Consider the following 22,874-nt stretch of genomic DNA (forward strand, 5'->3'; position numbering starts at 1 on the left):
AAAATTTTTTTTTGGGTCATCTAGGAATGAGAATACACAGGATGCAATCTCCTCTTACTAGGAGTGATTGATTCTATATTGATATATTCACAACCTTCATACACACTCCATATCTAGAACACCCGTACATGTCTTAATGCCATGCTAGAGTATGAACCAAAATATGGATTCATGTGCACAAGATTTTATGATGATCTCATGTCTAAGGATTACTTGCACAACTCTCACTTAGAGAACCATCTTGATATGCAAGTAAGACTTTTATAAGATGTTCTCTTTCATCGAGTTAATTTAGTAGACTTATTTTTCAAATGAGCACCCACATCCTTGTATTAGTATCCCACACAAGTGACTAGTGAGATCTGCCACCCTCTTCATCGAGCATACATAGGATATACTAGTCTATCTGGAATATTGATCTCCGACTCAATGTTCCTACGATCAAAAATATTTAAGATTTTAGATCTCACCAGCATGATCCATTCATGTTTCCTAAAACTATTACCCTAATCTTTGGAGTTCATCATAATCTTAGACATAATAAGATGCAGCTAATATGATAAATTAATATCTTATTTTATTATCAAATAATAAATATCATTATATGAGTTGAAAAATTACAAAGAAAAGTTCCATCGCAACATACTTACGATTAACTTATAGGGCACTCTTCTTTTATCTTGTACAAGGATTGAGTGTTGAGTTTCTCTTATATTGATTTTATTTTACTCTCATAGTGAAGCTTGCACACCTTGTAGAGGTAGGCTTGAGGCCAATCTACGTATTTATATCATGTTTCTTATTTTGTTTCTTCTTTCTTTCTACTGCATCGTGTGGTACCGGATCCTGTGCAACATGATCTTCCCAGGAATACTAGTTTGCAAAGAAGACTTCTGATGGCAGATCTGATTGGATCTTTTTCTTCAAACTTCTCGAACACTTTCGAAGTTGAAGACAGATCAAAGGAGGTTGCTAGATGATGGAAGAAAATTAGAGAAACCTTTTTCTCTAATCAAAAAACTCTCTCTCAAAAAATACAATGGCTAGGTCAAAATCTGCTCACCCAAGAGGAGATAGATATCCTCTAAGGCACACGCAAAAAGAGATGGCAACCCACCCCAAGCCTCAAGCACAAAAGCCCCTATTCGGCCCTCTCTAAGAAAACTTTCTCATGATGGAATAGCCTTTCTTTTTTGGTGCACAAAAACATTCCTTTTAATGTTGCCAAATAAAAGGATAAGAGGTTGGATAAGGATTAATCTGAGTTTGAATTCAAAATCATTTTGAATTCAAACTTCTATCAGATTTAATCCTCACCCTATCCCATCCTAATAAGGGTCGAATAAGGAGAGGAGAGCATGAAAAAAATTGGGAACACTTCCCTTTCTATCGCATAAATTAGATCCTTCTCAAGGTGGTCGGCTAGATGTAGATAGGGATTAACTTAAGCTTTGAAATTCAAACAATTTGAATTCAAATCAAAAACATCCCAATCCAATCACTAATGGGCGACAAGCTGAGGCTATGGCATGATGTTTGCTCATGCTAAATCAGATTTAGTGAAGAGAAACTTGGTGTGAAGTCAAGATGAGGCACATGGGATTTGAAATTCAAACCGAGTTTGAATTTAAAGTTGGTTCTTCAATTTGATCCAAATCAAAATCTTTTTGGTTAGACCCAATTAAACTAAAGCAAATCTAATCCAATTAGGCTCTTGATTAACTTGTTTAAATCCTATTCCAATCAAAAATTAATCAAACCCAAATCCTGATCAAATCATAATTCAATCCCCTTTAACGATTAGGTCATCTCAAAACCTAATCGGGTTTGACTTAATTGAATCTAATTCAATTAGACTTGATTCAGACTTTAATGCTCAATATAATTAAGCTAACCAATAATCTAATTATTGTTGCCCAGCTATGCAATCCAAGAGGAGGGGTGAATTGGATTTTTAAAATTTTAAAATTAATTTAGAACCACAAGGATTAAGTAATAAAAGGCAAGTTAGTTGAAGTGAGTGATTTAAGTAAAGTGAAGATATTAGATGCAAGAGTGCAAGAAGAAAAAGAAAATAAGATAAAGAATAAGTAAACATATCACAAACAATCAAGATTTATAGTGGTTCGGTGCCAACCTTGCACCTACATCCACTCCCCAAGCTCCTACTTGGAAATTCAAATCCACTAAACTGTATTCAACAAAAATACAACATCGGTACCTCTGACTCTAGCTATCTCAAGCTAGAATACTTATTTTTTGAGCACAAGCCAACCCAATACAATTTGATTCAAGATTCGGATCGATCTTTCTACATTTTGGAATCCTTTCAAAACTAAAGATCAACTCAAAAATAGAGTATAACAGCTAATACACGGAAATATAAATGTAGCTCCTTTAATGAGCAAATAAAGCTTTAAATATATTTTATACAATAATGAAGAAGCTTTTCTGATTCTCCTCAAGATTGTTGAAGACTTGAATGAGCTCTTGAGGGATTGGTGAACTTGAAATGAAAGCTTCTTTAACTTTAAGAAGGCTCTTTGCTTAGGGCTGAAATGAATGCTTGAAAAATTTTCTTTATTCTCTCCTTTAAGTGCCTTTTATAGCTTCAAATGATGGTGGAGAGTGATCTGAATAGATTTAGAGCCGTTGAAGATCATTAAATAAGCATTAAATGAGCCAAAATGAATTAAAAATTAGCCGTTACAGAATTTTTCCATCGTAGAGGTCGACTCATAGGATCAACTCATACACATGAGTCGACTCATGGGGTCGACTTCTGTGGCACAGAATAAAAAATGATTGTTCTGTAATTTTGGCATGCACAACAACAGAGGTGACTCATAAGATCGACTCATGCACAGGGATCGACTCATAGGGTCGACTCAATTGGGTGTGCTAGCCAAAAAATAGCGTGCCGTTCAGCCTCTTTTGACATGAGTCGACTCATGGGGTTGACTCAATTTTATAAATATTATTTTTTTTCAAAATATACATCTAAAAGGTGTGAAATTTTCTTCAATAGATCATAAATCTTCTGTTCTTGCTCTTGAGCTTTCGAGTTAGGACTTGATAAAATTATGATTTTGCTCCTGAAAAATAATAAATCTTTTTTCAAGCTAAAATTATTAGTAACCTCCTCAAATACTTTGTAATCATCAAAATCAATTCAAAGAGCAACAATCTCTCCCTTTTTGATGATGATAAAATACTTGAGCAAAAGCAGAGTATAACATATATAAAGAATTGAACATGAATTTTAAATTTATGAAGATGCATCACTTAAACATCATAGCCAGTTATTTGAATGAAATGCATCATGAGTAGTTTGAAGATCAATTTGAAATTTGCTTATTAGATCATTTGCTTTGAAAATTGTGGACAATTTTGATTCTTTGACACATTTGCTTTGACAATTTTGCTCATTTACTTTGACAATTTTGCTTATTACTCTCGATTCTATTTTTCTATTGCTTATTGCTCGATCTTGATTTTTGATTTTCTACTCTCTTTTTGATAGCATCAATTAAGATCTCAAGAAATTTTGAAGAGAAAAAAAAAAGATAACATAAAGGACATATTTTCTCTACTCCCCCTTTTTGATACCATATTTTATTTCTTTACTCCCTCTTTCATTTTTTATTTCTCTACTCCCCCTCACTATAGCAATTATAAAAGACATATCAATTTGCTCATTTAGAAGATATTGCTATTCATGATATTTTATTACACATATATGAGTCATTTTTTATATCTTATAATTAAAATATTTTAATTGATCCCATTCATAAACATTAAGCCAAAGACATTCATTGAAATTCAAAGCATAAAAGATATATATATCGAAATGTGATTGAATACATTAAGTCAAAATATATAGATCATATAAAAATCATGGATAACAACTATCCAAGAGTCAATCAGCCAACAAAATACAAAGGCCATAAGATAGATCCTAGACAAAAATAAAAAAAAGTTAACTATTCTAGATCTAATAGATATCATGGCTAGAGGGATCAGAATCTAAAGAGTCAGAGATATGATGAGGAGATATAGGATCAAATCTATGGGCACGACCTCGACCACGTCTGCATCAGCCACAGGTAGAAGTACTGACATGAGTAGAGGGGCGAGAGGATCCTGGAGCTTGGAAAGCTACGGATTATGCTAGAAGAGAAAGTCTGATGGTGTCCAAAAGATCTAGGGCTCTCAACACAGACTGCATCAGGGTACTAAACTGAGTAGAGGTAGTCTCACTGGAGCCTCTGATCTCTCTCCTCAAAAAGTCAAATCCACTCTCTAAAACTCCTCGAAGTCTAGTCGCCTCTGCAGATAGATTGGAGACCTCTGTGATGTTCTTATATGGTTGGGGATGGGCTAAAGCTAATACTTGCCTCTGCAAATCTAGAACTCTGTCCGTCAGTCTCAGAACATATCCCTCAAGCTGCTCAATACATACGGACTGAGCAGTAAGCATCTGAAAAATATAGAGATATGAGGGATCATGGTCTGATCTAAAATAGCCTGAGATATCGACCTTTGAGCAAAGACTGAGGTAGCAAACTACTGAGATAAAATGGATGCAACATGCTGGGACATCAGCTTAATCTGATCATCTACAAGTCTGAACTCTGAAGGATGTACCCTGCTTCCTGATTGTGAAACTGAAGCATGCCTCCTCACTAACTCTGAGAGACCAGGCTCGTGATCAGACATGAACTGGATATCAGGAGATGCTCTGTGATCACGAGAAGGTAAAGACAGTCTCTCCTCCTCTGCTCTTTCCTCAGCTAGCTCCTCTGCTCTTTTCTCAACACCCTTTGACCAACTGCCATCAGTTTTTGAAAAACCCATGCGGTGCAGTGTGTGGCAATTGATGGTGTCAGAATGAGACAACCTAGTAACTGTCTCCCCCTCAAAACTAACTTCGAACCTCCTAAAGACCAGGGTGAGTGCCATACCATAAGGCAAGTGAGCCTTAGACCTGTCCAGGGTCTCTCTCATGGCCTCAATCATCAGAAAAGGAAGGTTCAAGGGGGTCTCAGTGATCACATGAGACATGATACAAATATCCCTATCGGATAAGAGGTCATGCCTGCCACTCCTAGGAACAAAAAACTTGGTCACCATGTGATGTAAAAGCCTCATTTCCACTGAAAGTATCATGGCTTCTAATTTATTTAAACTACCAGTAAAAGTTCTGCCTAAGATAGCATTAATTCCTTCTTTAATTGAGAGCTCCATCTTAGTATAGCCTTCACAAGGCAAGTGCAGAATTTGTCCCAAATGCAAAGGATCAAGAATAATATCAACACCTTTCACTGTAGACTTTACTATTCTATTGAAGTAACTTAAATTCAAATAAAATTATCTAACTAGATCAACATAAGTGTTTTCTTTCAATAGACAATAAAACTTCCATCCTTGAATTTTAATCTTTATTCCAATGGAGAACCCTTTTTTTTAAAAAAACTTGAAATCTATATTTTTTTCGAATTTTACTTTTTGATCAGAGAGGGGTACCTTGCTTGGACTGATTGGGAACTGTATAGAAGCTGAAGCAAGATTTGGAGCTGGGATTGGAGCAGGAGAGGGCTCGGCTGCCATTCTTTTTCTGCGCTCAGTCTCTTCCAACCCACGAATAGATTTTTTTCTCTGTGGGAGCTTCATTTTGGGAGCCATTTGGATGAAAGAGACTTGCAAGGAGCTTAGGAGACTAAATGAGAGATAGAGAGGAAAGAATTTTAAAAGAAAAAACAAAAATTTTGAGGAGGTAAATCATCGATTTGGAGAAGAGGGGTAAAATCTAGGGCAAGCTCGAATCGCCCAAATGAGAAAGAAAGAGGAGAGAAAGTTGGTTCCTAAATGAACGATTTGAAGGATGAAAATCGGTGGGAGGAGCGATTTGAGAGAAATCTTCGGTTTGAGGGAGAAGAGAGGGAGAGCTTTTCATTCGGTGGGAGAAAGAAGAAGAAGGGTAAGAGTCAGCTCAACAAAAAATTTCTTAATAAAAAGAGAGCGCCCAAAGGATTTTGTCAAAAATTTCAAGTTTACCCTAGGGTCGACCCTGGGGGTCGACTCATGGCATAAAAAAATTCAAAAGAATGATGAAAAAGTTTTGAAAAAATTTAAAATTTTGAGAGAAAGGTGTTTACCCAGAGATTGATCATGTGAAGGATAGTTTTGAGCTTTTGAGCTCTTAAGAAAAAAGAGAGATGAGAATTGAGCTCAACAAATTTGGTTCAATAAATTTTTGGCATTAAGAACTTGGAATCAGAGAGATACTTAAGCTGATGGATCAAGGATTCTTAGTTCTCTCCTAATTTTACAAACTATCTTAAGCTTGGTAAAGATGTCAGCCAATTATTTTTCAATACAAATATAATCAAGAATTATATCTTTATTTTGGATATATTTTCTTATGAAATGATGTCTAATTTCAATATATTTTGACCTAGAATGCTGAATTAGATTTTTAGTTAGATTGATAGTACTAATGTTATCACATCTTATGGGAGTTTTATTGAGTTTGATGCCAAAGACCTCAAGTTGTTGCTTAATCCACAAGATTTGAGCACAACAACTTCTGACTGCAATGTATTTGACCTCGGTCGTAGATAGTGCCATCGAATTTTGCTTCTTGCTAAACCAAGAGATAAAGTTAACTCCAAGGAATTAACAAGTTTTACTAGTATTTTTTTTTATCTAATCTACATCCAACAAAATCGACATCTGAATATCCTATTAAGTCAATTGATGAGTCCTTAGAATACCATAGTCCTAGAGTTTGTGTACCATTTAAATATCTAAGGATTCTTTTAACTGCATTCAAGTATGATTCTTTTGGATTTGATTGAAAGCAAGCACAAAGACATACACTAAATATAATATCTGGTCTATTAGCAGTTAAATACAATAGAGAACCAATCATGCCTCTATAAAATTTTAAGTCTACATTTTTACCTCCTTCATCTTTGTCAAGCTTACATGATGGGCTCATGGGTATACCAATTGCTTTGAAACCCTCCATTCTAAATCTTTTGAGTAGTTCTCTTGTATATTTGCTTTGAGTGATAGAGATTTCTTCCTTTATTTGTTTAATTTGGAGTCTGAGGAAGAATGTAAATTCTCCCATCATGCTCATCTCGAACTCCCCCTATATGAGCTTAGCAAAATCTTGACAAAAAGTTTCATTAGTAGACCCAAAAATAATATCATCAACGTATATTTATATAACTAAGATATCATCTTGATTTTTTTTAATGAAAAGGGTTGTGTCTATATTTTCTCTTGAAAAATTATTATTAAGCAGAAATTTACTTAGCCTTTCATACCAAGCCCTACGTGCTTGTTTCAAACCATATAATGCTTTGTTTAATTTAAAAATATGATTAAAAAAAATATGATTTTCAAAATTAGAAGGTTGTTCTACATAAATTTCTTCAGCAATATATCCATTTAGAAAAGTACTTTTGACATCCATTTGGAATAACTTAAAATTCATAAAGCAAGCATGTACAAATAAAAGTCTAATTGCTTCTAATCTAGTAACAGGTGCAAAGGTCTCATCAAAATCAATTCTCTCTTCTTGATTATTATCCTTTGCAACCAATCTTGCTTTATTTCTAATTACATTTTCATATTCATCCAGTTTATTTCTATATACCCATTTTGTGTCAATTACTGAATAATTTTTAGATCTTGATACTAAAGTCCATACATTATTTCTTTCGAATTGATTAAGTTCTTCTTGCATTACATTTATCCAATTGTAATCTTTTTTAGCTTCATCTATGGTTTTAGGTTCAAAATGAGAAACAAATGCAAAATAATTATATGCATCTCTAAGAGAGGAACGAGTTCTTACTCCATGTGTAGGATCACCAATGATCAATTCTTTGGAGTGATTGTGATCATACCTCTATTTTTTAAGTAGATCATTTGAGCCTTGAGGTTGTTCTTGTTGTTCTTCACATTCATCCTCTTATTTATTTTCATGTTCTTCTTCATTTTGAATTATTGAGTCTTTTAAGGTGATCTTCTTCATCCCTTCTATAAGAAGATCTGCATCATCAATACCTTCATTCTTCTTTGAAGGAAGATCGTTAGTTTTATCAAAAATAATATGTATTGACTCCTCTATTACTAAAGTTTTTTTATTGAAAACTCTAAAAGCTTTGCTAGAAGAGGAGTAACCAAGAAAAAAAGCTTCATCAGATTTTGCATCAAATTCTCCTAGTCTTTCTTTACCATTGTTCAAAATAAAACATCGGCAACCAAAAATAAGAAAATATGCAATGTTTGGTTTTCTTTCTTTCCAAAGCTCATAGGGATTTTTTTTAAAATTGGTCTAATTAAAGCATGATTTAATATGTAACATACCGTGTTAATTGCTTTCACCCAAAAATATCTTGGGAGGTTGCTTTCACATAGCATGGTACGGGCCATTTCTTCGAGGGTTCTATTTTTTTTCTACTATCCCATTTTGTTGGGATATCCTAGGTGCTGAAAAGTTATGGTCAATACCTTTTTCATCATAAAACTTTTTAAAATCTTGATTTTCAAATTCAGTTCCATGATCACTTCGAATATTTTGAATTGAAAAACCTTTTTCATTAGTGACTTTTCGATAAAATTTTGAGAACACATAAAAAGTTTCATCCTTATATGCCAAAAAGAAGACCTATGTAAAATGAGAGAAATCATCAATAATTACAAAGTCATATCATTTTCTACCTAGACTATTAGTTCTAGTGGGTCCAAATAAATCCATGTGCAATAGTTCTAATGGCCTAGAAGTTGAAATAATACTTTTAGATTTGAATGAGACTCTCGTTTGTTTACCCAATTGGCGTGCATCACAAATTCTATCCTTTTCAAAATTTAATTTGGATAAACCGATAACCAATTCCTTTTTAATAAGTTTTGAAAGTGAATACATGCTAATATGTGTAAGCCTACGATGCCAAAGCCAACTAGTCTCATTAATCTTGGCATTCAAGGCTACTAGGCATTGCATATTTATTTTGGAAAGATCATTCAAATCTACCATATAAATATTACCATGTCTATGCCCAATAAATTTAATACCTTCATCAATAGGACTAGTTACTACGCATAATGAAGATTCAAAAATGACTTTATATCTTTTATCATAAAATTGACTGATGCTTAATAGATTATGTTTTAAACCATCTACTAATAAAATATTTTTAATATACTTGAAGGGAGTGATACCAAGATTACCTATACCGATGATCTTTTCTTTGCCATTGTCTCCAAAAGTGACCATCCCTCCATCTTTAGCATCAAGTATGATGAATTGGGATTCATCACCAATCATGTGTCTTGAGCACTGATAAACACTTAATTTAAGTATTTTAAATTAAAAAATTATATTTAATTTATCTTATTTATTAAGAATTTGATGTTTCTTTCTATGTTTTACAGGAAAGGTGATCGCCGATACAAAGAGTCCGATTCATAGATCAAAAAGACTCAAGATTGAAGAAAATTAGACTTAAAATAAAATTAAAATAAAAGAAAGACGCATCCGGTATTATAGAAAATGAAGATACTATGCAAGGAATCCAAAAAGGATATAGATGTCATTATGAAGGAACTTTTGTTTTTTTTTGGAATATAAAAAAAAAAAGAAAAGGGTTTCACGTGAATTCTTTGGCTCCTGGGCGCGCATGAATTTTTTTGGCTCCTGGGCACGCGTGACTCCTTTGGCGCGTGAATGCGCGTGAACACGCGGGAAGCTGGCGCGTGAACGCGGTTTGGACGCGGGGTGCGGACGCAGGACGCGGTGCTGACGCGGGCACGGGTGCACATCTCGCGGTTTGGGCGCACTGCAGACAAGTTCAAAATAAGGAAAAAAATAATATTTAAAAATGTTTTGAAAGATTTGTATTTTTTTAGTCCCACATCGGAAAATCATATAAAACTCCTCCCTCCTAACACCTATAAAAATACTTTTGTACTCTCATTAGAGGGGGAGCCCAGAAATTCTTCTAAAGCCTTGCATAGAGGAATAGAAAGGGACTACTTCATGAGCAGCTAGGCTAGCAGTCTCGGGAGTGGAGAAGAAATTTTGTAACGACACAGAGATGGTTTATTGTTCTAAACTTTTCTGTATTTCTTTATATGCAATAAAGATTATGCTTTTTATTTAAATTGTCATGAGTTCTTTATTTGCTCCCTATCATATGCTTTTATTTATGCTTTCTTGTTAGATTAATATTAGGAATAATTTTTACTTTCCGGAGACGCGTCGTGATCTACGGATACGGGGCGTGCCGAGGAAAGAAGAGTTGTGTACCTAGTCTTTCCGGAGACGCACCGTGATCTACGGGTACGGAGCGTGCCGAGGAAAGACAGATATTTTTTCTAAGATTAATCACATCTATTTAGTTAAAAAAGAGATACAACTCTGCTAGTGCAAATTAATTCAAAACTCCCGAGCTCTTTATTTTTTTAATTACCTCAATTTTACGATAATTTATTCTCTAAATCAAAAACAACGCTTCTTTCTTTTACCTTGCAATTTCAACTTAGCCCAAGGTCCCTAAGGATACGATCTCGACTCATCCTACCTACGTAGTGAGTAGAGTTATTTTTGGTACTATCAATGACTACGCATCAAATTTTGGCACCGTTGCCGGGGATCTTGGCACGGTTGAATTAAAAAATTTTAAAAAAAAAAAAAAAAAAAAAATTTCAATTTTTATTTCTCGTTTTAAATTTTTTTTCAGTGCTTTCTAGCTAGATAATTTTGTTTGCATAATTACAGAATTACCTTGCATAACTAATTTACTACTTAGGAATTTTACTGCTTAGAATAATTTGCTACTTTTCATAACCCAGTGATTTATTGCTTTTTAGACTTAATCACTTAAATTTATTTTCTTGCAAAACTAAAAAAAAAAAAAATTAAAAAAAATATATAAAAAGATAAAATTATATAAAAAAAAAACCACTGACATTTCATAACACTTAACTAAAATAGCGTAACCTCAAATATAAAAATTTCTAACCTGATTGGACACCTTGTTTCTTTGCATTGCATCTCCATAATTGATCTTAAGGACAATAACCCATTAACCAGATAAGGTGGAGATTTGATCACCCTTCCTTGGCCCACAAATCACTCCCTTGCATTTGCATAACCTAGACCTTAATTTAAAATCAACTAGACGTCAACCCTAGGAATTTCAAGCTCAATAGGATAAGAAAGCTCTAGAGTTGAACCGAGTGCGGATTGGTTAATTGCTCGGTGTCTAAGGCAAGTGGTTAAAGAAAGTGGTTTTCAATTGGTTCCGTTGACTGACCTGGCCAACTTAGTTGGTGTCTAAGGAAAGCAACGAGCAGGGAACCTCTCACATCTTACGCTTACCTGGCCGAGTTAGTTAGTCAGTCTTGAGCTTGGAGTGCTCAAAAGCAATCTTGAAAGTTAGGAGCTGTCTAGATCTAAGTTAACCTTAGGATAGAGAGTCTATGATTGTTTAAGTTGATTGCAATTAACATCTAAACATTAATTAATTTCTCCTTTTTCATAGATTTAAGGTTCTTAGGTTCTTCTCTTTAGATTTTCTTCATTCTTTTCTCACTTTATTATAAAAATATATATTTAAAAAAAAAAAAATAAATTCTGTGTGTGCTCTACAGTATAATTGTAAGGTGTATGCTTGGCCGTAGATCGTTACGACCAGAAATCCAACCTTTTGATCCAGAAATAGAAAGAACCTTTAGAGCCTACAAACATAAAAAGATGGACCGAAATCAGGAGAATGATCCACCCAAGCAATTGAAGGAGTACTTTACTCCTTCCACATATACCTACTCTCCTTGTATTCAAGTACCCCCAGTGGAGGCCACTCAATATGAAATTAAGTCCAGTATAATCCAAATGTTACCTTCATTTTATGGACTTAGTAATGAAGACCCTTATAAACATCTTGAAGAATTTCTTGAGATATGCTCAACTGTCAAAATTCACAACTTCTCCGATGATGCTCTTAGGTTGAAATTATTCCCTTTTTCACTTAAGGACAAAGCCAAATACTGGCTACATACTTTGGATTCCATGACTATATCAACCTGGGACCAGCTGCAAGGAGAGTTTCTCAAGAAATATTTTCCCATAGGAAAAACTAATCAAATAAGGAAAGCCATAACTAGTTTTTCCCAATTAGATGGAGAAATATTTCATGAAACATGGGAGAGATTAAAAGACCTTATTAGAAAATGTCCCCACCATGCTGTACCCAAGTGGCAGTTAATCCAATGTTTTTATGATGGGCTCTCTGAAAGACATTGACAAATGGTCGATGCATCATGCGGTGGGACATTTATGCTGAAAAGTGAGGATGAGGCATGGCAACTGTTTGAAATTTTAAGTGAAAATTCATTACATCATATGTCTGCCTCTATTAGAGATAAACCCATGTTAAACCCAAAAAGAGGTGGAATATATGAAGTAGGAAATGCAATAGATATCCATCAAAAGGTAGATGAACTGTCCCAAAAATTAGATCGTCTTTTAAATACTGGACAATCCCCGATTCCACCTAATCCAATCCAAAAAATTTGTGCATTGTGTGCAAGTCCGAACCATTTTGTTAATGAATGCCCAGCCGCACCTCAATTTCCTGAGTTTGTGCACGAGCAGATTCAGCAAGCTCAAGTCCAACAAGCTCGCAGACCAGGAAACGATCCATATTCGAACACTTATAACCCCGGCTGGAGAAACCATCCAAATTTTTCTTGGAGACCACAACCAGTGGTTGGTCCTGCCACACCTCGACCTCAATATCAAGACTCAACATATAGGCATGGACCATACCATCAATTCCAAAATATTCCTCAACCGTCTACTACTGGTCACAGCTCAGCTTTTGAGGAAAAAGTCCTGAAAGCACTAGAAAGATTAGAAGTCAACACTCAGATCCTTAACTCCCACACACAATCCATTGCTAAGCTAGAGACCCAAATAGGTCAACTAGCGACTGCATTCAGTAGGAGGGAAGAAGGAAAATTACCTAGCCAACCCGAGAGCAACCCAAGAGGGCAATTTGTGATTGAGAGTTATAATACCCCAGAAGCTTTTTCTGAACATGCCAAATCAATCATGACTCTGAGAAGTGGGAAGGTCATTGAACACACTAGTAAAACCAATGAGACTGACCCTAAACCTCTAACCGAATCCAAATCACCCAAGAACAAGGAGGACCTAAAATAGAGAAGGAACCAACTGCACCGGAATCATCTTACTTGCCTAAAGCCCCATTTCCGGATGCCCTGAAAGCCCCTATTCCTGCAGATAAGAAGGGAGGAAAACTCGATGAGATGTTGGAATTGTTTAAGCAAGTCCAAATTAATCTTCTCCTTCTAGACGCAATCAAACAGGTCCCTGCTTATGCCAAATTTTTGAAGGATTTGTGCACCCAAAAACGTAAATCTAGATCACAAATCTCAAAGAAAGTACGTCTCACTGAACAGGCTAGTTCTGTCGTCCAACATGCCACTCCTCCAAAGCTTAAAGACCCAGGAGCCCCCATCATTTCCTGTGTTATAGGAGATTATCACATTGAAAAAGCTCTTCTAGATTTAGGGGCAAGTGTGAATCTTTTACCTAGTTCGGTGTATGAACTTTTGGGATTTGGAGAACTGAAACCCACATCAGTCACATTACAGTTAGCCGACAGATCAATTAAGGAACCACGTGGAATGCTTGAGGATGTCTTGGTCAAGGTAGATGAGTTTTACTTTCCAGTTGATTTTTTGGTTCTCGATATGGAATTAAGTGGCAACCCCAGACAAATTCCCATTATCTTAGGATGACCTTTCCTAGCTACGGCGAATGCATGCATCAATTGTAGGACAGGAGTCATGGACGTATCGTTTGGGAATAAGAAACTGAGACTGAATGTGTTTGGTGCTTCCCAAGGACCATCAATGGATAGTTGCTTCAAAGTAGATACACTAGAAGACATTATAGAAGATGCAACACCCACAATTCTAGCACCTGACCCCTTAGATACTTGCTTGGCTCACTTTGGAGTGTATGACTTTAAGGGATATATGAAAGAAGTTAACATATTGTTGGATACACCACATGATAAAACCACTCCTCCATGGACAATCAAGTATGAGCCATTGCCCATTTTTTTTTGGTTTTATTGCATATGACGTCTGGCTGAAGACGTAAAACTTAGCACTTTTTGGGAGGCAACCCAAATTTTTTCTATCTTGTTTTAACTGATCATCATTTTTTTTAAAGAATAAAGGACCACTCTGTATGGAAGAGTCTGTTAATAAACTTGACGTCTGGCTGAAGACATAAAACTTAGCGCTTGTTGGGAGGCAACCCAATGATTTCATATTTTTTTTTTTACTTTATCGCAGCTGCAGGAATTTAGAACAAGAGCCTATTAATCAATAAAGCTATCTTCAACTTCCGAAGTAAATTATCTCAGGTGCACTCTCTCCTTTTATTTTCTTTGCTTTTCTACTCCATTGAGGACAATGTAGATTAAGTTGGGGGGGAATTAATCAAATCCTCGAGTATGGTCAGAAATAATTAGTTTTGTGTATTCAAATTTTATTTTGATCAAGAGTCAATTAGGCATCCTAATAAATGAATGATTAACGGTCAAGATAATTTTAGAGATACTGAGGAATAAATTATTAAGAAAACCCAATGAATGGTAGGGTTTGAACTAGACCAAATTTTAGGAGTGATTCTACAACCCTCTTCTTACTGATCTCAATAAAGAATCTGCTTCATAAAAAATTAAGTGGAAAGATCGAGGTATGTAAAAAAAAATAAATAAATAAAAGTCTCCTTAAAAAAAAATTAATTAAAAAATAAAAAAAAAAAAAAGAAGAAAAGAGAGAAAAACAACATTGGTCTCCTACTGAGTAACCGGGCCCTTTCGCCTAAGTAAGCGTTGTGGTTCGCGTAAAAAGGTAGGCAATGTTATATGTATATATATATATATATAAAAAAAAAAAGGAGACTAAATTGCAAGAAGATGATAAACCTCTTTCCCATTAAGTTAGAGGATTTAAAGAGTAAAGTGGGGAGTTGGTGAAAGAAAAGCTCTGAAATTTCTTTAGTTAATACTCAACCACTAATTGGGTCAAATTGATAATCCAATGAAATATCTCTTTAATGGTCTGACCAAGTATCATCTACCTTTTGGGATGCCTAACCTAATTATTGATTCAAAACCGAGTCAGTACACAATGCTGATATATCTATTTTACTCGAGGATGAGCAAAATTCAAGTTGGGGGGTATGATAAACACTTAATTTAAGTATTTTAAATTAAAAAATTATATTTAATTTATCTTATTTATTAAAAATTTGATGTTTCTTTCTATGTTTTACAGGAAAGGTGATCGCCGATACAAAGAGTCCGATTCATAAATCAAAAAGACTCAAGATTGAAGAAAATTGGACTTAAAATAAAATTAAAATAAAAGAAAGACGCATCCGGTATTATAGAAAATGAAGATACTATGCAAGGAATCCAAAAAGGATATAGATGTCATTATGAAGGAACTTTTGTTTTTTTTTGGAATATAAAAAAAAAAAGAAAAGGGTTTCACGTGAATTCTTTGGCTCCTGGGCGCGCGTGAATTTTTTTGGCTCTGGGCACGCGTGACTCCTTTGGCGCGTGAATGCGCGTGAACACGCGGGAAGCTGGCGCGTGAACGCGGTTTGGACGCGGGGCGCGGACGCAGGACGCGGCGCTGACACGGGCACGGGTGCACATCTCACGGGTGTGGGCGCACTGCAGACAAGTTCAAAATAAGGAAAAAAATAATATTTAAAAATATTTTGAAAGATTTGTATTTTTTTAGTCCCACATCGGAAAATCATATAAAACTCCTCCCTCCTAACACCTATAAAAATACTTTTGTACTCTCATTAGAGGGGGAGCCCAGAAATTCTTCTAAAGCCTTGCATAGAGGAATAGAAAGGGACTACTTCATGAGCAGCTAGGCTAGCAGTCTCGGGAGTGGAGAAGAAATTTTGTAACGACACAGAGATGGTTTATTGTTCTAAACTTTTCTGTATTTCTTTATATGCAATAAAGATTATACTTTTTATTTAAATTGTCATGAGTTCTTTATTTGCTCCCTATCATATGCTTTTATTTATGCTTTCTTGTTAGATTAATATTAGGAACAACTTTTACTTTCCGAAGATGCGTCGTGATCTACGGATACGGGGCGTGCTGAGGAAAGAAGAGTTGTGTACCTAGTCTTTCCGGAGACGCACCGTGATCTACGGGTACGGAGCGTGCCGAAGAAAGATAGATATTTTTTCTAAGATTAATCACATCTATTTAGTTAAAAAAGAGATACAACTCTGCTAGTGCAAATTAATTCAAAACTCCCGAGCTCTTTATTTTTTTAATTACCTCAATTTTATGATAATTTATTCTCTAAATCAAAAACAACGCTTCTTTCTTTTACCTTGCAATTTCAACTTAGCCCAAGGTCCCTGAGGATACGATCTCGACTCATCCTACCTACGTAGTGAGTAGAGTTATTTTTGGTGCTATCAACGACTACGCATCAAGCACCCGCTATCAAGATATCATTTTCGATTTATTTCTTGGGATGCAAGACACACCTACATACAAAAATCAAGTTTTGATTTAGGTACCTAAGTTTTTTTGGGTCCTCTTTGGTTAGTCACAATAGTTCCTATTGGAACCCATATTTTCTTCACATTAGAATTTTCAAATTTGTTAGAAAAATATGTATAGGATTTGTGTCCTACTTTACCATATTTAAAGTAATATTTGAAAACTTGTTGCATAATGAGTTTACAAAGATATTTTTCAAAAATTTTTGTTTCTTTAAAAGGTTATATCCAAGACCGACTTTATCATAAATAATCTTTTAATTATCAAGTATCATTTGAAGTTTATTTGAACTTAAAGTGAACTTTTCAATCATTGGTTTTAACTTGACAATCTCATTTTTTAAGTTCAGATTTTTTTAAGACAAGATTGATTTTTCATTTCAAGTAACTTCATTTTCTTTTAGTAAAGATTGATTCTTTAATTTCAATTCTTTGTTCTTTACTCCTAGCTTCTTTAGTTCATCAATTAGATCATAAAATGCTTCATGAAGTTCTTCAAAGATAAAGTCATTAAGAGTTTCAGTGTTTATCTCATTTTCATGTGCCATAAGGCACAAGTTAGCTTGCTCATGTGAATCTTCTTCTTCGAAACTTGACTCATCACTATCACTCCAAGTAGCCATCATAGCCTTTTTCGTATACTTCTTGGGGCCCTTCTTAAGTTGTGGATGTTCAGACTTAAAGTGTCCCAGCTTCTTATATTTATAACAAATAAGGGGTTGCTCCTTATCCTTCTCTTTGCTATGTTTCTTTTTTGTAGGTGGCCTCTTTCTCATTCCTTGTTTTTTTTTCTTCAAAAATTTTTTAAACTTTCTAGTAATGAGGATCATTTCTTCATCCTGCTCTTTATTTTTCATATCATCGGATTTCTCATCAAGTTAAGCAGTGGATTTGAGAGTGATTGTCCTCTTTCTTTTGACATCTTCTTCTTGATGTTGTTTCATGCTTAGCTCGTGTGTCATCAGCATTCCTAGAAGCTCCTTCAAGGTTAAGATATTCAGATCTTTGGCTTCTTGGATTGCGGTCACTTTGGCCTCTCAAGTTCTTGGTAAAGACCTAAGAATCTTTCTCACGAGATCACTGTTAGAATAAGACTTATCAAGACTTTTTAGACCATTAATAATATCAGTAAAATGAGTAAATATTTCAGTTATTGATTCATCATGCTCCATTTTAAAGAGTTCATATTTATGCAATAGCATGTTAATTTTTGATTCCTTCACTTGATTAGTTCCTTCACGAGTTATTTCTAATATATCCCATATTTCTTTAGCTGACATGTATGTTCAAATACGATTGAATTCATTAGCATCTAGAGCACAATATAAAATATTCATGGCTTTTGCATTAAGTTGAGCCATTTTCTTGTCAATCTCATCCCATTCTTTTTCAGATTTGATTGATTTCACACCATCAATTATTTTAGTGGGTGTGTGTGGTCCATTTACTGTGATACTTCACATATCATAGTCAAGTGCTTAAATAAAAATTTTCATCCGAGCTTTTTAATAGATATAATTTGACCCATGAAAAGTGGAGGTCGGTTTGTGGACTGCCCCTCAGCTAGTGAAGCACCAACTTGAGTTGCCATAGATCTTTAGCTCTTTGATGGTTAGTTAAATCAAAGTAGGACTAGAGCATCGAGCTCTAATACCACTTGTTGCCCAGCTATGCAACCCAAGAGGGAGGGTGAATTAGATTTTTAAAAATTTAAAATTAATTTAGAACCATAAGGATTAAGTAATAAAAGGCAAGTTAGTTGAAGTGAGTGATTTAAGCAAAGTAAAGATATTAGATGTAAGAGTGCAAGAAGGAAAAAAAAATAAGATAGAGAATAAGTAAGCACATCATAAACAATCAAGATTTATAGTGGTTCGGTGCCAACCTTGTACCTACATCCACTCTCCAAGCTCTTACTTGAGAATTCAAATCTACTAAACCATATTCAACAAGAATACAATGTTGGTACCTCCGACTCTAGCTATCCCAAGCTAGAACACTTATTTTTTTGGATACAAACCAATCCAATACAATCCGATTCAAGATTTGGATCAATCTTTTTACATTTTGGATCCCTTCCAAAACTAAAGATCAACTCAAAAATAGAGTATAACAGTTAATCACACAAAAATATAAATGTAGCTCCTTTAATGAGCAAATAAAGCTTTAAATACACTTTACACAATAATGAAGAAGCTTTTCTGATTCTCCTCAAGGTTGTTGAAGACTTGAATGAGCTCTTGAGGGGTTGATGAACTTGAAATAAAAGTTTCTTTAACTTCAAAAAGGCTCTTTGCTTAGGGCTGAAATGAATGCTTGAAAAACCTTCTTTATTCCCTCCTTTAAGGCCTTTTATAGCTTCAAATGATGGTGGAGAGTGATCTGGATAGTTTTAGAGCTATTGGAGATCATTAAATGAGCATTAAATACACCAAAATGAGTTGAAAAACTAGTCGTTATGAACTTTTTCCATCATAGGGGTCGACTCATAGGGTCGACTCATACACGAGTCAACTCATGGAGTCGACTTCTGTGGTACAGAACAGAAAATGATTGTTCTATAATTTTGGCATGCACAGTAATAGAGGTCGACTCATAGGATTGACTCATGCATAAGGGTCGACTCATGGGATCGATTCAATTAGGTGTGCCAGTCAAAAGATAGCATGCCGCTCAACCCCATTTGACATGAGTCGACTCATGGGATCGACTCAATTTTATAAATATTATTTTTTTTCAAAATATACATCCAAAAAGTATAAAATTTTTTTTAATAGATCATAAATCTTCTGTTCTTGCTCTTGAGGCTTTAGAGTTAGGACTTGGTGAAATTACGATTTTGCCCCTGAAAAATAATAAATCTTTTTTCCAAGCCAAAATTATTAGTAAGCCCCTCAAATGCTTTGTAATCATCAAAATCAATTCAAGGAGCAACAATTACTGACTAATTCTTCTAAATTTCACTAATACTTAGTGAATTATATTATTGTAACTATTGCATAGGGTCAATCTTCAATCATATTGATGGTTTTACCTTCGGACGATTCTCAATCATCGATCTGTCAATTAATCGAAGAGAAATTTCTAATGTGTGTGACCCCATATATTCGAATCTAAGCTGATAGCATAGTAATAAATTTTTATACTAATCGAAATGACCATCTAATAATGGTACCCGATGTTTGGATAGGCCAAATATATGCAAAGCAACACTCAGAACCTACTGGTATATGGTTACCGTATAATTCATCTCTTTGGTCCTAATGCTCAAGGTAACCTACGATTTAACTGTCAATCCTGAAAAATCATCCACATTATATCAACCTTTCAAATCTATCTCATGGATTATCTTGGTCAAGATTTTACTAAATTAAAATACAGTGATGCATTAACTCCTATAATCCAGAGGGATCAATTTCATTTTGACTCACACATTGACTACTACAAGTACTTAACTATATCTAAAAATCTTTCATCATTGAATTAAAAATTTAGGTAGTCCAGTACCAAAGCACAGTGAGTTATTTGTAAGTCATCATGATAATCTTAGGTCGGAGAGACACTTATACCCATATCCCTTCAGAGTAACTTTTGATAATAGAGTGCTCCAAAGTTGATCATATTTAGTGAGATGTACTCCTACATCTCATCTGTATATCATACCAGTTTCTTCACACTCCTTGATTAAGAGGACAACAAACCTATATGGCACACAACGACCTATACTTAATATAGCTATTGTCTTAGTAATAGCATATCATTTGATTATGAATATATTTAAGGATTAAGTGATATATCCTTCTATATCGATTAAAATAGTCTTAAGAACTTTATCATAATGCAGGAGTTCAATAAGAAGATATACACAATGTGATAAAAAAATCAAATAATATTTATTAATTATAATTTATATACAATTTATATATATGAACACAACCATCAGCAGACTGATGATTGACTTTAAGACATAATTTTCAATACACATATCCTAGTCTACCATGCCAAACATCACAAGATTTAGAATTTAACATGAATGATTAAGAAGAATCAAAAGAATTTCCATTATTTGTAGAAGAAATTACATTAACCTTGAATAATCCCTCAGATACAAATTTTTTCTCAATAAATATATTATCTTTAAAAATTATAATCTTATTGGACTCTAATACAATTTTATATCCTAATTGTACTAATAAGGATCCACTGACAAGGTTTATTCTAATGTTTGGAACATGCTGTATGTCTCGAAGGATAATACCTTTTTGTGAGGTAAATCTTAGGTTGACATTTTCTCTACCCAAAATGTTGACAGCTATTCCATTTTTCATGATCACACTTTCTCCACTTGAGTCTTGATAAGAAAAAAAATATACTCTATCAGTGCAAACATGGATATTGGTACCAAAGTCTAACCACCAATTAGTGATTTTATAGGTAAAGTTAACTAATGGGATGAAGGATACTGACCTAAAGGTGAATGGTTCACCTTCTACCATATTAACCATAGGATTAGGTTAAGGTTGGTTCTTCTTTTCTTTGGTCACAATCTTTTTCTTCTTCCGGTAGAAGTATTGATGTGGAAGATGGTTGTCTCGATCACAAATGAAGTAGAGCCTCTCATCAATAAGTTTCTTGAATCCTATGGTTTGACAATTGGGTTTAGGCTAGTTTTGAAATCTCCCCATTTTTTCCTTACCCTTATTTTTGAAGTTCTTGGGTGTAAAGATCTAATTCAAGCCATAACAATTCTGACCCTTAGGGTTTTATTCTAATTTTTGAGATTCGATTAAATTTATTTTGGCTTTCATTTGATTTTCCTTTAAGTCTCTAATTCGATATTGGTGTTCTATTCTAATAGCTTGAATCACTAATCTAAGAGTAAGATTGCATTGGAATTTTATAAGATCACCTCCAAAATTAGTTCATGATGGTGGGAGCTTGTCAATTAGACTTGAGACTTGATAGTTCTCATCTAATGTCGAGCCCCCTCTATAAATTTCTTGGACCAAATTTTAGAAATGATCGATTTGATCATTTATAGGGATATTGTCTATCATTCTAAAATTGCTAAACTCACTAAAGATAAATCTCATAGCCCTCTCATTGTCTCTACTATAGGCATCTTCTAGGACAATCCATAGTTCCTTAGCGGTTTAGTATTTTTTATAGGTTTCATATAGGTCATCTGATAAATAACTTAGAATTCTAGACCTACAATGAAACTCAATTTCTTCAAGTGACTTATCAGTTCTAGAGGTATCTAAGGAATCAAATGATCTGGAAGAGGATCTTGTTCTAGATGAGGAAGATGACACATCATATGGTGGCCTTTTTTCAATGACAGTGATTAGGCAAGTATGATTAATCAGGCCTCAAGTTATTCTTGCCATCTAAAAAATCTGTGACCATTAAACTTTTTGAATTTAAGGGTCAGAGTTTCCTTGACACCCATGATGTACAAAATGGATTATAAGAAACTTGATTTAGGAGGGTTTAAACAGAGCTACAAATAAAATTTATAAAATATTAAGACTCTTAAAGTTTATAGAAACCCATAAGCAAATTCACAGAAATCTATAAATAGATGCTAATAATTGGCTTTTAGAAAGAACAATTACTATTTTGATTATGCGATGTTTCAAATGAATTAAAAAACTAAAAAAAATGAACTTACAAATAGGAGTTAAAGTATATTAGGACTCTCTGATTTCAAAATAGAAGTCAAAAACTCGAGAAAATAACAATATTTGTCGGTCCACTATTATACAGAGTAACAAGAGTGACAGAAAACAAAAAGAAAATCGAAACGTAGAGATAGTTAAAAATAATTTGCCTTAGAATATTAGACCAAAGTCCTTCTACAGAGAGAATTTTATTAAACCTTTTAAATCCCTTTAAATTTATCTAAACTATATAATAAGATAAAATATTTGACTTACCGAGTGCCTGATTGGATTGGCTCATTAATTTATGATGCAGAAATAGAAATAAAGTCCGGAAGCATGTGATCACTGTCCTAAGACAAATTTTCGAATCTCATGCTGGTGTTTATCAAAAATTCTTTCCCAAGATATAATCGGAATAACCTCTCTTAGAGTACGATCATGCAGATGATGGACAAATCTCTCAAAACTTAGCAATTGAAATAAAGAATGAGAAAATGATGAAAGAGAGAGAGAGTATGCAGACTGTTGGACTTTCAGAG

The 22,874-nt window shown here is 34.3% G+C and overlaps 1 non-coding gene across 1 annotated transcript; it reads right to left on the reverse strand.

The window, feature by feature from the left end:
* Window positions 1-12,163: 12,163 nt before the first annotated feature.
* Window positions 12,164-12,269, reverse strand: LOC140852750 (small nucleolar RNA R71). The gene has a single exon (XR_012135650.1). It is a non-coding gene; the product is annotated as a small nucleolar RNA R71 (small nucleolar RNA).
* Window positions 12,270-22,874: the final 10,605 nt, after the last annotated feature.

This window comes from Elaeis guineensis, chromosome 11, assembly GCF_000442705.2.
Source record: "Elaeis guineensis isolate ETL-2024a chromosome 11, EG11, whole genome shotgun sequence".
NCBI lineage: Eukaryota > Viridiplantae > Streptophyta > Magnoliopsida > Arecales > Arecaceae > Elaeis > Elaeis guineensis.